The sequence below is a fragment of the Bufo bufo genome, chromosome 1 (genome assembly GCF_905171765.1).
Source record: "Bufo bufo chromosome 1, aBufBuf1.1, whole genome shotgun sequence".
Classification (NCBI taxonomy): domain Eukaryota; kingdom Metazoa; phylum Chordata; class Amphibia; order Anura; family Bufonidae; genus Bufo; species Bufo bufo.
The window spans coordinates 209,323,617-209,338,811 of record NC_053389.1 but is presented as its reverse complement, the minus strand read 5'-3'; the positions used below and the strand labels follow the sequence as shown (position 1 = coordinate 209,338,811).

Here is a 15,195-nt window from a genome sequence, read left to right as displayed (position 1 = left end):
TTTTAATTTGTAAGTGCCAATAAACCATATTTTCCAACACCTAAAAATAAGGCTGACCTGGGATAATCTCTTCATAATTCATCAGGCATGATTTCAGCAAACATTGCTATGGGCTGTGACATTTATTAGAATTGTGAACTGGTCCATGTGTAGAACAGTTTTTGCAATGTGTCTTAATAGTGTGATACTAGATTAAAAGCGGCTTTTCTTTTAAAGACAACACCTATCATGCTGTGTTAAGACATGTGCAGAATGACACAGGGGCGTTCATGTGTGTGTGGTGTATTGCAAGTAGAAGTACTCACGGTTCTGACACTCCCTTCACTCGTGCAGTGATGTGGAAGGGTGCACCTTTCTTTGCCTTCGACTCTTGCTCTGGGGTTCTCCTGCTGGTGATGGTTGAGGTGGCCTTGGTGTTGGTAGTTTTGAGGTGCAAGTCAGGGTCCCGATTTGTGACGCCAACATTTTGCAGCGTAGAACAGTTCTTTACTGAAGAAGTCCAATGGAAATGCATCAAGACGGTTCTTAGCATGCTGGCTACTACACTTCTCTAGCCAACCTCAGACATAAGTATCCAGGAATGTCATGTAGCATGATCCTTTCATGCAACCAAGAGGGTGGACCTTAAACGGGAGTCTGGTTACTGCACCTGCAAAGTGCAGCTCTCCCTAAGCAGGATACCACATCAATCTAGGATATATTTTGCCCTAAATTAAAGGGTTTCTACCACCAGAAATACTGTTATGTAGCTGACTGACAGCGATGCGCTAATGTCAGCACTACATAACAGAATGTTTCTAACATTTGTCCCTGTAGCTGTTTTTGTTAAAAAAGCACTTTTATTATATGCAAATGAGTCTCTAGGTGCTATGTGGGCGTAAAATCAGCACCTAGAGGCTCCGTCCACTCACGCTTTATCCCGCCTAGGTCCAGTGTTGTGCCCGCCCAGCTCCTCTTGATTGATGGCAAGGTCCGCCGCATCGCTGCCGAAATCCCACGCCTGCGTCGTTCACTTCTGTCTTCGGCGCAGGCGCAGTGAGTGAATGATGCGATTCTGGTGCCGGATTCCTCACTGCGCCTGCGCCGACTACGTCACAGTGAGGAAGCTGGCTTCACTCACTGCGCCTGCGCCGAAGACAGAAGTGAACGGCACAGGCGCGGGATTTCGGCAGCGAAGCGGCGGACCATGCCATCAATCAAGAGGAGCTGGGCGGGCACAACACTGGACCCGGGCGGCATAATGGGTGAGTGGACGGAGCCTCTAGGTGCTGATTTTACGCCCACATAGCACCTAGAGGCTCATTAGCTTATAATAAAAGTGCTTTTTTAACAAAAACGGCTGCAGGGACTAACGTTAGAAACATACTGCTATGTAGTGCTGACATTAGCGCATCGCTAATGTCAGTCAGCTACATAACAGTATTTCTGGTGGTAGAAACCCTTTAACCTTCTTTACTCTTGCTATATACAGTTGCAAGAAAAAGTATGTGAACCCTTTGGAATGATATGGATTTCTGCACAAATTGGTCAAAAAATGTGATCTGATCTTCATCTAAGTCATAACAATAGACAATCACAGTCTGCTTAAACTAATAACACACAAAGAATTAACTGTTACCATGTTTTTATTGAACACACCATGTAAACATTCACAGTGCAGGTGGAAAAAATATGTGAACCCCTAAAATAATGACATCTCCAAGAGCTAATTGGAGTGAGGTGTCAGCCAACTGGAGTCCAATCAGTGAGAGGAGATTGGAGGTGTTGGTTACAGCTGCCCTGCCCTATAAAAAACACACACCAGTTCTGGGTTTGCTTTTCACAAGAAGCATTGCCTGATGTGAATGATGCCTCACACAAAAGAACTCTCAGAAGACCTACGATTAAGAATTGTTGACTTGCATAAAGCTGGAAAGGGTTATAAAAGTATCTCCACAAGCCTTGCTGTTCATCAGTCCACGGTAAGACAAATTGTCTATAAATGGAGAAAGTTCAGCACTGCTGCTACTCTCCCTAGGAGTGGCTGTCCTGTAAAGATGACTGCAAGAGCACAGCGCAGACTGCTCAATGAGGTGAAGAAGAATCCTAGAGTGTCAGCTTAAGAATTACAAAAGTCTCTGGCATATGCTAAGATCCCTGTTAGCGAATCTACGATGTGTAAAACACTAAACAAGAATGGATTTCATGGGAGGATACCACAGGGGAAGCAACTACTGTCCAAAAAAAAACATTGTTGCACGTTTACAGTTTGCACAAGAGCACCTGGATGTTCCACAGCAGTACTGGCAAAATATTCTGTGGACAGATGAAACCAAAGTTGAGTTGTTTGGAAGAAACACACAACACTATGTGTGGAGAAAAAGAGGCACAGCACACCAACATCAAAACTTCATCCCAATGGTGAAGTATGGTGGTGGGGGCATCATGGTTTGGGGCTGCTTTGCTGCGTCAGGGCCTGGACGGATTGATATCATGGAAGGAAAAATGAATTCCCAAGTTTATCAAGACATTTTGCAAGAGAACTTAAGGCCATTTGTCCACCAGCTGAAGCTCAACAGAAGATGGGTGTTGCAACAGGACAACGACCCAAAGCATAGAAGTAAAACAACAACAGAATGGCTTAAACAGAAAAAAATACGCCTTCTGGAGTGGTCCAGTCAGAGTCCTGACCTCAACCCGATTGAGATGCTGTGGCATGACCTCAAGAAAGCGATTCACACCAGACATCCCAAGAATATTGCTGAACTGAAACAGTTCTGTTAAGAGGAATGGTCAAGAATTACTCCTGACCGTTGTGCACGTCTGATCTGCAACTACAAGAAACATTTGGTTGAAGTTATTGCTGCCAAAGGAGGTTCAACCAGTTATTAAATCCAAGGGTTCACATACTTTTTCCACCTGCACTGTGGATGTTTACATGGTGTGTTCAATAAAAACATGGTAACATTTAATTCTTTGTGTTATTAGTTTAAGCAGACTGTGATTGTCTATTGTTGTGACTTAGATAAGGATCAGATCACATTTTATGACCAATTTGTGCAGAAATCCATATCGTTCCAAAGGGTTCACATACTTTTTCTTGCAACTGTATATGCTGTGAACTGTGAATAGTAATGCTTTCTAGTGCAATGTTTTGTTTTTTTCTAGTGTAATGCTTTAGTTTAAATGTCAGTTCTTGTTCCTCTGTCCATGGCATCTAGGATTGCTCCAAACAACATTTCATTGTATTGTACATTGTATTACATTGTATTGTACATTGACAATAAAGGCATCTTATCTTATCTTATCTTATCTTAACAACAGCCATGAATTTTGAATTCATTAATTTTTTTTCCAATATAAACTATGTGGAAAATTAATTGTAAGACTGGGAAAGCTCCAATCATTAATTCACCTTCCTTCTACTCGAGATATGTACTTTTGTATCTTTGAAGTGTATACTGTGTGGCTTAGTCTAAGTGGTGAAACATGCTGGGTGGAGTGGCTACAAAGCTGTCTAATTAAAGGACCTGATCCAGGGGGTTTAACCCACTAGATGCCATGACACCAATGTGGTTTCAGAGGGACAGCACCCCATGTCTAGACTCCAGGGTGCCAGTGGGTTCCCAAGGACTAGCAATGGGTTCCAGGTCTGATATGCAATGAAACCTGATAGGCTGCCTATTAGTTTACTAGTGGGAGGCATAATACACTGAAACACGTAAAAAGGATAAAAGAAAAGCTTAAAAAAAAGTCATAATTGCATCTTCTCTGCATCCTCCAATGACATGAAAACTCAGTGATGTAATCACTGTTGTCGAGATCGTTTGCAACCTCCTTAACCACTTACCGTCACGCTAACGCCGAAAGGCATCATCTCTGCGGCGCTCCCACGTCACACTAATGCCGATTGGCGTCATCTCGCGTGAGCCTAGATTTCCTGTGAACGCGCGCACACAGGCGCTCGCGCTCACAGGAACGGAAGGTAAGAGAGTTGATCTCCAGCCTGCCAGCGGCGATCGTTCGCTGGCAGGCTGGAGATGTGATTTTTTTTAACCCCTAACAGGTATATTAGACGCTGTTTTGATAACAGCGTCTAATATACCTGCTACCTGGTCCTCTGGTGGTCCCCTTTGTTTGGATCGACCACCAGAGGACACAGGTAGCTCAGTTAAGTAGCACCAAGCACCACACTACATTACACCCCCCCCGTCACTTATTAACCCCTTATTAGCCCCTGATCACCCCTGATCACCCCATATAGACTCCCTGATCACCCCCCTGTCATTGATTACCCCCCTGTCATTGATCACACCCCTGTAAAGCTCCATTCAGATGTCCGCATGATTTTTACGGATCCACTGATAGATGGATCGGATCCGCAAAACGCACACGGACGTCTGAATGGAGCCTTACAGGGGCGTGATCAATGACTGTGGTGATCACCCCATATAGACTCCCTGATCACCCCCTGTCATTGATTAAAACCCTGTCATTGATCACACCCCTGTAAAGCTCCCTTCAGACGTCCGCATGATTTTTACGGATCCACTGATAGATGGATCGGATCCGCAAAACACATACAGGCGTCTCCCTGGAGCCTTCCAGGGGGGGTGATCACCCCATATAGACTCCCTGATCACCCCCCTGTCATTGATCACCCCCCCTGTCAGGCTGCATTCAGATGTCTGTATGATTTTTACGGATCCACGGATACATGGATCGGATCCGCAAAACACATACGGACATCTGAATGGAGCCTTATAGGGGGGTGATCAATGACAGGGGGGTGATCACCCCATATAGACTGCCTGATCACCCCCCTGTCATTGATCACCCCCCTGTCATTGATCACCCCCCTGTCATTGATCACCCCTCTGTAAGGCTCCATTCAGACATTTTTTTGGCCCAAGTTAGCGGAATTTTTTATTTTTTTTTCTTACAAAGTCTCATATTCCACTAACTTGTGTCAAAAAATAAAATCTCAGGGGGGCGGAGCTAGCGCCGGATGAAGATGGTCGCATAGCTCCGTGCTCTGTGAAGAGATTCGTCCCTGACGCCTGCAAACATTAGCTTACAAAGACGGAGATGGTCAAGATCGGGAACAGCAAGTATGTGGACACCCCGACACCCTCCAAAACTCAGATTGCAGGAGGCGAAATGGAAAAATTTCTAAAGAAAGCCGCCGCTACAGTGGCTGCCAGAGAACCCAAGATGGCGCCGACTCCGCAGGCCAAAGCACAGAAGCGCGCCCCTGCACCACCGGAGGATGAAAGCGACTCAGAAGAAAAGCAAGCCAGCTCCGATCTTCCGGTCACAAGGGAATATCTCGATCGCGCTCTGAGCAGAATTATGGAGCCAATATTAGCGGAGCTTTCCGCCTGCAGGAGCGAGGTGAGACAAATAGGGGACCGGGTGGAGAGCCTGGAGAATCATCAGGTAGAAATCCTGAATCATCAGTCTGCTGTAACGGACTCTTTTCGTCGCTGTGCCCTATATTTGAATGACATCCACTGTTCCCTAGAGGACCAAGAAAACAGAGGGCGCCGGAACAACCTCAGATTCAGGGGAGTGCCAGAGTCGGTCACCCCAGGAGAGGTCTCAGCGTCCATCACCAAAATTAGCAGATCACTGCTGGGGCCTGATTTTCCTCATGAGATAACCATAGAACGGGCACACAGGGCCCTCAGACCTAAGCCCAAGCCAGATGAGCCACCGAGAGACATTATCTGTAAGTACCTGAATTTTCAAGTTAAAGCAGCTGTCCTGGATGCCGCTCGTGCTCACCCTGATCTGGCTCTTGAGGGATCCAAGATAGAAGTTTTCCAGGACTTAGCTCCATCTACATTAAAGAAACGTAGAGCCCTCAAGCCCTTAACTGATTGGCTACGCGACAAAAAAGTGCTTTACCGCTGGTCTTTTCCTTTTGGAATATCCTTCGCATACGCTGGAAAAAGAGTGAACATCTCGTCTTATACAGACCTCACATCTGCATTTGAGATCCTTAATGTGCCTCCCATGAGGATTGAGAACTGGGAACTTTTTCAAGATCTTGGCTCCTTACCCGAAATACCTAAAGTGGCACCATTCGAGATACTGCGCACGCCAAAGTCATCTCGCTCTAAGAAGAGGGGTCATCACCTTACTCCGAGAAGCCTGTCACAAGATCACTAGAGAGACTTGTTTGTATATATTATTATTATTGATATGAATAATCCTGTCTCTTTATCTAGCATATCTCACCGCTAGGCCCTAGGGATCCCACTGTTAACGCGAAGCCTATTAGCGTTAACATTAACGCCCAGAGTCCACTTAGTCCATTATTGCATTTGGCCTGACTATGCTCCATCATTGTTTATCATAGGGCGTCAAACGTTCTCTTAAACGGTCTACAGACCTAGTAACCCCCACTAGATTTAGACATCAAGTGTTATGTCTATGTTTGTTTTCTTTGTTTGTTCACTATGTTATGTTTTACTTCCTTTCTTTTCCCCTAATTCAAGGTACTTGACTTAAATGTCAAATAGGATTGCCCCCGATACACGAGCGACTCCAAAGGTACGAGAGAGAAAGATCCGCAGCGGATTCAATGCGTCTCCTGGGGGAGGGCCACAACAGCTACAAGGTAAAATCACACACATAGCAGACCATGGCTGACATATCAGTGGCATCTTACAATGTCAAGGGCTTTCACTCCCCTTCTAAACGGAGCCAAGTCTTTGCCATTTTGAGAAAAGCCGGAGCGGGGGTGGTCTTCCTCCAGGAGACGCATCTACGGTTTAATCACTACCCAGATATGAGATTTTCACACTACTCTAACTGGTACCACTGTGGGAGTAACTCCTCAGCATCCTGTGGAGTCAGTATAGGGTTCCAGAGGAAAATCCCCTTCAAATTTCTTAGCCAAAATCTGGATTCTGAAGGCAGATATATCCTACTTAAGGGTTCTATTGGGCCACAAACATACACTTTTGTCAACCTATACGCCCCCAATACTGGCCAACCCCGATGGTTTTCTGACATCTTCCCTATCATAGAGGCTTTTAAAGAGGGTATAGTAGTTGTTGGAGGTGATCTTAATGTCGCCCTTTGTCCACAACTAGATATCTCCACTCACAAATCGTCCCATTCTAAAAGTTTCCTTAAAAGTATTGGGAATACCCTTTGGGATCTTCATCTGGTAGATGCCTGGCGGTCCTTCAACCCGAACATATCAGACTTCACTTTTTTCTCTCCGACACATAAAACATACCACAGAATAGACTACCTGTTTATCTCTAAGGAGCATCTACATCTGTGTAGTGAGACGTTTATTGGAACTATCCATATATCAGACCACTCCCCAATTTATCTTACAGTTAGGGCCCCTAGAGTGACGCCCTCGAGCTTCAATTGGCGCTTAAATGAAACACTACTTGGATTCCAAGAATCAGTTGATCGGATTTCCAAACAAATAACTGAATATTTCTCTCTCAACAAAAGCCCTGCAGTATCGGCCAATACACTCTGGGATGCACACAAACCTGTAGTTAGAGGGTATTTTATTAGCCTGGGCACATACCTTAAGAGAGCGAGGGAAAAAGAAATAGACGAAACCTTGAAAAATATTCAGATACATGAGACAAGACATAAAGCTAAATCCTCTGATGCTCTTTTCCAAAAACTCTCTGAATACAGGGCAAAACTCAAATCCCTACTAGCTGCTAGAGCTGCTAAATACCACATGAGCTCTCAACACAAGTTTTTTGCTCACGGAGATAAGGCCACCAAATTTGTAATGAGCAGAATCAAAGGGAGGAGATCCACAAACTTTGTCCATCAACTTTTATCACAGGAAGGGACTCCCATCTTCTCAGTTGAACAAATTGCCGCTCAATTCTGCTCCTTCTATAATGACTTATATAATTTACCTCCATCAACAACTCCTGAAGACCGTACCTCCTTGACATCTTCCTTTCTAGAGACAGCCAAACTCCCTAGAATTGACCCGGATCAGGAAACATATCTTACAGCCCCCTTCTCCCTAACAGAATTAAAGAACGCAATGAATCAAATGCCGACAGGGAAAAGCCCAGGCCCAGATGGCCTACCATTGGCCTATTACAAAACTTTCCAGACAATACTCCTTCCCCATCTGCTAGATGTATGCAACCAGACCCTTAAGGGAATCCCATTATCAAGAGATATGACCGCGGCACATATTACTCTCATCCCCAAAGAAGGGAAGGACACTAGACTATGTGCTAATTACAGGCCCATATCCCTCCTAAACATAGACCTCAAGCTCCTGGCCAAGATGTTAGCCAACAGACTCGCTACCATACTCCCTCACCTTGTTCATGGAGATCAGGTGGGCTTCATCCGCAATAGAGAGGGCAAGGATAACACTTCAAGAGTTATTAACACCCTCTGTCATGCAAAACGACTCACCTCCCCTTTGCTTTTACTCAGCACGGATGCTGAAAAAGCATTCGATAGAGTCAACTGGTTATACCTAAAACAAACTTTAGCGAGATTTGGCCTACCTGATCCCTACATCAAGGCAGTCTTCTCGATGTATGAAAAAGCTACAGCCTCTGTCCTTGTCAATGGCAACACATCGCCTTCTTTCTCCATTGGGAATGGGACTCGCCAGGGCTGCCCTCTATCCCCTCTCTTGTTCATCTTGGCTCTGGAGCCTCTCTTGGCAAACATAAGATTGGACCAGGAGGTAAGGGGTCTATGTTTGGGAGGCAGGGAGCAGAAAATCGCCGCCTTTGCGGATGATGTTCTCGTAATGACAACTAACCCCAAAACATCCCTCCCTAAATTGCAGACTCACCTCATGGCGTATAGCTCAATATCTGATTTTAAAATCAATGCCAATAAATCTTTGGTTCTTTGCCTAGGTATCTCCCAACCAATCCGACTTCTCCTAATGAAGGACTCCCCATTTAACTGGTCATCCCCTAGCATTACGTATCTAGGGGTTAAAATCAGCTCCGACATATCGGAACTCTTCTCCCTTAACTATATTCCCCTGAGGAAATCTATCTTCGATTCCATTGATAATTTGGCCCGAGCTAATCCAACTCTCTCTTGGTTTGGTCGAAAGAACATCCTCTTGTCCTTGATACTCCCCAAACTCACATATCTGCAACAAGCTCTCCCCATATCTGTTCCTAAGCAATATTACACCTCAATAATGAGGAAATTTAGCTCTTTCATCTGGAATGGGAAGAGAGCAAGGCTGTCCCTCTCACTCCTCATCAAACCCAGACATGCAGGAGGGATAGGCCTTCCAAGCCCTGAATTATACGGGAAGGCTATCCTTCTATCTCGTGCACTAGCCTGGTTGAGTCCTTCCCCATGCTCCACAGCGGCACAAATAGAAATAGACATACTGAACACACCAGCTAGGGCACTACTATTGGGCCAGGTAACTGCTCTTTATCGTCATATGTCGGCATACCCAATCATTCGGGCCACACTAGAAGTATGGAAGTGGCTATCACAAACTCACTGCTCCATCCCTTTCCCTTCGCCCACACTTACAGTATCAGATGCACTGAACACAGCCCCCTATATACTAAGGAATGCCACCTCACCAGGATTGCTGTCCTCTTCGACACCATTAATATCCTTAGCTCTTCCGTCTGGAGAATGGATGGACTCTAGGGACATGAATGCTCTACTTAACCCTCACTCATGTGACTTCATCCCTGTAACCTACCTTAGGGCTTACTTAAAACAGCACATCAAAACAGGAGTCCTACTTCGCCCCTTAGTCTGGATTGAAGCTTTATCTGTCTCACAAATATTGCCCAGAAAGCTCACCTCTCGGCTGTATAACAAATTACGTATACCCCCCATGCTAGCTAAACCATCCTTCGTCAGGCAATGGGAATTAGACTTAGATATCACAATCCCCTATGATTCACTGCCCAGGTTCTTTGATTCCCCCCACGGTGTCTCCCGCTGTGTCAGGATCCGGGAAAACAGTTACAAAATCCTCACAAGGTGGTATAACACCCCAGATAAGATATCAAGATTTGCTGGTTCGGCTACTGATAGGTGCTGGAGATGCCTGGGGGAGAGAGGCACCTTCCTCCATATATGGTGGACATGCCCTCCCATACAGAAGTGGTGGGACGACATCTTCGCTACAGCAAACAAGGTCTGTGGAACAAAGTTCCAGCCTTCCCCACAGGTAGCTCTTCTTTCATTCTCCCAAGACAATGGGAAAGATAAGCTACCGTTTGTATTTATGCAGATGATTATAGCGGCTCGCCTCCTACTACCCAAATTCTGGCTACAGACTACAGTTCCAACCCTAGATCAGTGGATACAGAAAATAGACCAGATTCATAGATTCGAGGAACTCTCCTCATGGGAATCCCGTACACACAGGGTTTTCCTCAAAAAATGGGCACTATGGATAACCTTTAGATCACCCAAACCATAGACTCCTTAACAGAACCTGCTGGAGGTCCTGAACCTACAGCCACTGAATATAGATATACAAAATGCTTAAAATTCGCCCTATCTACATGTAACCTATACAATGGCTTCATATTGCCATACTGTTAGAAGGCTAATCATACCTCTTGATATAAATAGAGTGACTACTATCTACCCTTCTCACGAAAATTTGTTCGGGACCTAGACAACAATGCTAGACGGCTCCGAATCACATATTGGTTTTTGTGTTCGCTTGTGTGTTTCTTTACTTGTTTCTTTACTTGTCTACTTGTCTACCATGACTCCAGCAAATTCTCTCATACATCTGACATGTATTTATAACCATAAAGTATGTACTTTTGACAATTACAATAGCTAGGCCTGCGCGCCTACACCACAGTACCTTGTAACCCCTCACCTGTGTTCGTGTTTGTACTTTTAAAGAAAAAACGTACAATAAAAATATAAATTAAAAAAAAAAAAAAAAAAAATCTCACATGAACTCACCATACCCCTCACGGAATCCAAATGCGTAAAATTTTTTAGACATTTATATTCCAGACTTCTTCTCACGCTTTAGGGCCCCTAGAATGCCAGGGCAGTATAAATACCCCACATGTGACCCCATTTCGGAAAGAAGACACCCCCAGGTATTCCGTGAGGGGCATATTGAGTCCATGAAAGATTGAAATTTTTGTCCCAAGTTAGCGGAAAGGGAGACTTTGTGAGAAAAAAAAAATATATATCAATTTCCGCTAACTTGTGCCCAAAAATTTTTTTTCTATGAACTCGCCATGCCCCTCATTGAATACCTTGGGGTGTCTTCTTTCCAAAATGGGGTCACATGTGGAGTATTTATACTGCCCTGGCATTCTAGGGGCCCCAAAGCATGAGAAGAAGTCTGGTATCCAAATGTCTAAAAATGCCCTCCTAAAAGGAATTTGGGCACCTTTGCGCATCTAGGCTGCAAAAAAGTGTCACACATCTGGTATCGCCGTACTCAGGAGAAGTTGGGGAATGTGTTTTGGGGTGTCATTTTACATATACCCATGCTGGGTGAGAGAAATATCTTGGTCAAATGCCAACTTTGTATAAAAAAATGTGAAAAGTTGTCTTTTGCCAAGATAATTCTCTCACCCAGCATGGGTATATGTAAAATGACACCGCAAAACACATTCCCCAACTTCTCCTGAGTACGGATATACCAGATGTGTGACACTTTTTTGCAGCCTAGGTGGGCAAAGGGGCCCATATTCCAAAGAGCACCTTTCGGATTTCACAGGTCATTTACCTACTTACCACACATTAGGGCCCCTGGAAAATGCCAGGGCAGTATAACTACCCCACAAGTGACCCCATTTTGGAAAGAAGACACCCCAAGGTATTCCGTGAGGGGCATGGCGAGTTCCTAGAATTTTTTATTTTTTGTCACAAGTTAGTGGAAAATGATGTGTTTTTTTTTTTTTTTTTCATACAAAGTCTCATATTCCACTAACTTGTGACAAAAAATAAAAACTTCCATGAACTTACTATGCCCATCAGCGAATACCTTGGGGTCTCTTCTTTCCAAAATGGGGTCACTTGTGGGGTAGTTCTACTGCCCTGGCATTCTAGGGGCCCAAATGTGTGGTAAGGAGTTTGAAATCAAATTCTGTAAAAAATGACCAGTGAAATCCGAAAGGTGCTCTTTGGAATATGGGCCCCTTTGCCCACCTAGGCTGCAAAAAAGTGTCACACATCTGGTATCTCTGTATTCAGGAGAAGTTGAGGAATGTGTTTTGGGGTGTCTTTTTACATATACCCATGCTGGGTGAGATAAATATCTTGGTCAAATGCCAACTTTGTATAAAAAAATGGGAAAAGTTGTCTTTTGCCAAGATATTTCTCTCACCCAGCATGGGTATATGTAAAATGACACCCCAAAACACATTCCCCAACTTCTCCTGAGTACGGATATACCAGATGTGTGACACTTTTTTGCAGCCTAGGTGGGCAAAGGGGCCCATATTCGAAAGAGCACCTTTCGGATTTCACAGGTCATTTACCTACTTACCACACATTAGGGCCCCTGGAAAATGCCAGGGCAGTATAACTACCCCACAAGTGACCCCATTTTGGAAAGAAGACACCCCAAGGTATTCCGTGAGGGGCATGGCGAGTTCCTAGAATTTTTTATTTTTTGTCACAAGTTAGTGGAAAATGATGATTTTTTTTTTTTTTTCATACAAAGTCTCATATTCTACTAACTTGTGACAAAAAATAAAAACTTCCATGAACTCACTATGCCCATCAGCGAATACCTTGGGGTCTCTTCTTTCCAAAATGGGGTCACTTGTGGGGTAGTTATACTGCCCTGGCATTCTAGGGGCCCAAATGTGTGGTAAGGAGTTTGAAATCAAATTCTGTAAAAAATGACCAGTGAAATCCGAAAGGTGCTCTTTGGAATATGGGCCCCTTTGCCCACCTAGGCTGCAAAAAAGTGTCACACATCTGGTATCTCCATACTCAGGAGAAGTTGGGGAATGTGTTTTGGGGTGTCATTTTACATATACCCATGCTGGGTGAGAGAAATATCTTGGCAAATGACAACTTTTCCCATTTTTTTATACAAAGTTGGCATTTGACTAAGATATTTATCTCACCCAGCATGGGTATATGTAAAAAGACACCCCAAAACACATTCCTCAACTTCTCCTGAATACAGAGATACCAGATGTGTGACACTTTTTTGCAGCCTAGGTGGGCAAAGGGGCCCATATTCCAAAGAGCACCTTTCGGATTTCACTGGTCATTTTTTACAGAATTTGATTTCAAACTCCTTACCACACATTTTGGCCCCTAGAATGCCAGGGCAGTAGAACTACCCCACAAGTGACCCCATTTTGGAAAGAAGAGACCCCAAGGTATTTCGTGATGGACATAGTGAGTTCATAGAACTTTTTATTTTTTGTCACAAGCTAGTGGAATATGAGACTTTGTAAGAAAAAAAAAAAGAAAAAAAAATCATCATTTTCCGCTAACTTGTGACAAAAAATAAAAAGTTCTATAAACTCACTATGCCCATCAGCGAATACCTTAGGGTGTCTACTTTCGGAAATGGGGTCATTTGTGGGGTGTTTGTACTGTCTGGGCATTGTAGAACCTCAGGAAACATGACAGGTGCTCAGAAAGTCAGAGCTGCTTCAAAAAGCGGAAATTCACATTTTTGTACCATAGTTTGTAAACGCTATAACTTTTACCCAAACCATTTTTTTTTTACCCAAACATTTTTTTTTATCAAAGACATGTAGAACAATAAATTTAGAGCAAAATTTATATATGGATCTCGTTTTTTTTGCAAAATTTTACAACTGAAAGTGAAAAATGTCATTTTTTTGCAAAAAAATCGTTAAATTTTGATTAATAACAAAAAAAGTAAAAATGTCAGCAGCAATGAAATACCACCAAATGAAAGCTCTATTAGTGAGAAGAAAGGAGGTAAAATTCATTTGGGTGGTAAGTTGCATGACCGAGCAATAAACTGCTAAAGTTGTGGAGTGCCGATTTGTAAAAAAGGGCCTGGTCTTTAGGGGGGTATAAACCTGTGGTCCTTAAGTGGTTAATATAGATGCAACAGTCTTGGGACTACAGGGTTGAGCACTGTATTCAGGGGTTTTTGATGACAGGGAATTGATTATTTCAATAGTAGAGAATTGAGCTTACTATGTAAATTAACAGGTTGCAGGGACAGGGAACATGCCTCTCGTACAATCTCTCTCTGTATATGACAACACTCTGTTGTCTCTGCACAGTCTCTACAGGACCCCATTGCCTGGTATGTTCCTGGACCCATAGTTTCTCACTGGAGTAAAGGCTAAAAAGTGATAGTAACTTAGATACACAGATGTCTCTGACTCTCACATCCCCATAAAACTTTATATCAGTCTCTGGAGGCCACTCCTTTGGTCAGCTATGTGCACTGACTCCGAACACCTTGTTTAACTCTTTATTGACCAGACTGTTTTGGGTCTTACTACCAAGCGATTTATTTTTTTATTTTTTCATCGTCGCCTTGAAAGAGCTATAACTTTTTTATTTTTCTGTCTATGTAGACAAACGAGGGCTTGTGTTTGTGGGACAAGTTGTAGTTTTTAATTGAACCATTTTAGGGTATGCATTCCTTACTGATTAATTTTTATTAACTCTTTCTGGGAGGGGGATAGGAAAAAACAGCAATATTGGCACTGAGTTTTTACTTCATAAATTTTGCGGCACTCATATTTTGGCATAAATATCATGATAACTTTATTCTCTGGATCAGCACAAAAACATACGGTATAGTGATACTACTTTTGTGCAATAGAAACCCTTTATTTTTTAAAAGAAGAAAATGTTTTTGCATCGCCGCATCTCAAGTCTCATAACTTTTTTTTTCTTTCTACGGAGCTGTGTGAGGGCTTGATTTCTGCAGGACAACTTGTAGTTTGCATTGTTATCATTTTAGGGTACATAACGGTTTTCAATCACTTTGTATTTCATTCTTTTGGGGGCAAATAAGCAAAAAGCAGCAATTCTGGCATTTTATTTATTTTTTAATGGCATTCACAGTACAAGATAAATTACAAAATAATTGCATAATGTGGGTCATTATGGATGCAGAAATATCAAATATGCAGAGATTTTATTTTTGCATTTTTCCCATTAAAAAAAAAAAAAATTTCCAATGGAATTTTTATTTTATTTTATATTGGATCTTTATCATTTAATAACGTTTTTAGTATTTAATAGCCACACAAG

At 43.2% G+C, this 15,195-nt stretch overlaps 1 protein-coding gene across 1 annotated transcript in view; it reads left to right on the top strand.

The window, feature by feature from the left end:
* Nucleotides 1-15,195, top strand: part of PRKCG (protein kinase C gamma) — a 634,337-nt gene that overhangs the window by 249,820 nt on the left and 369,322 nt on the right.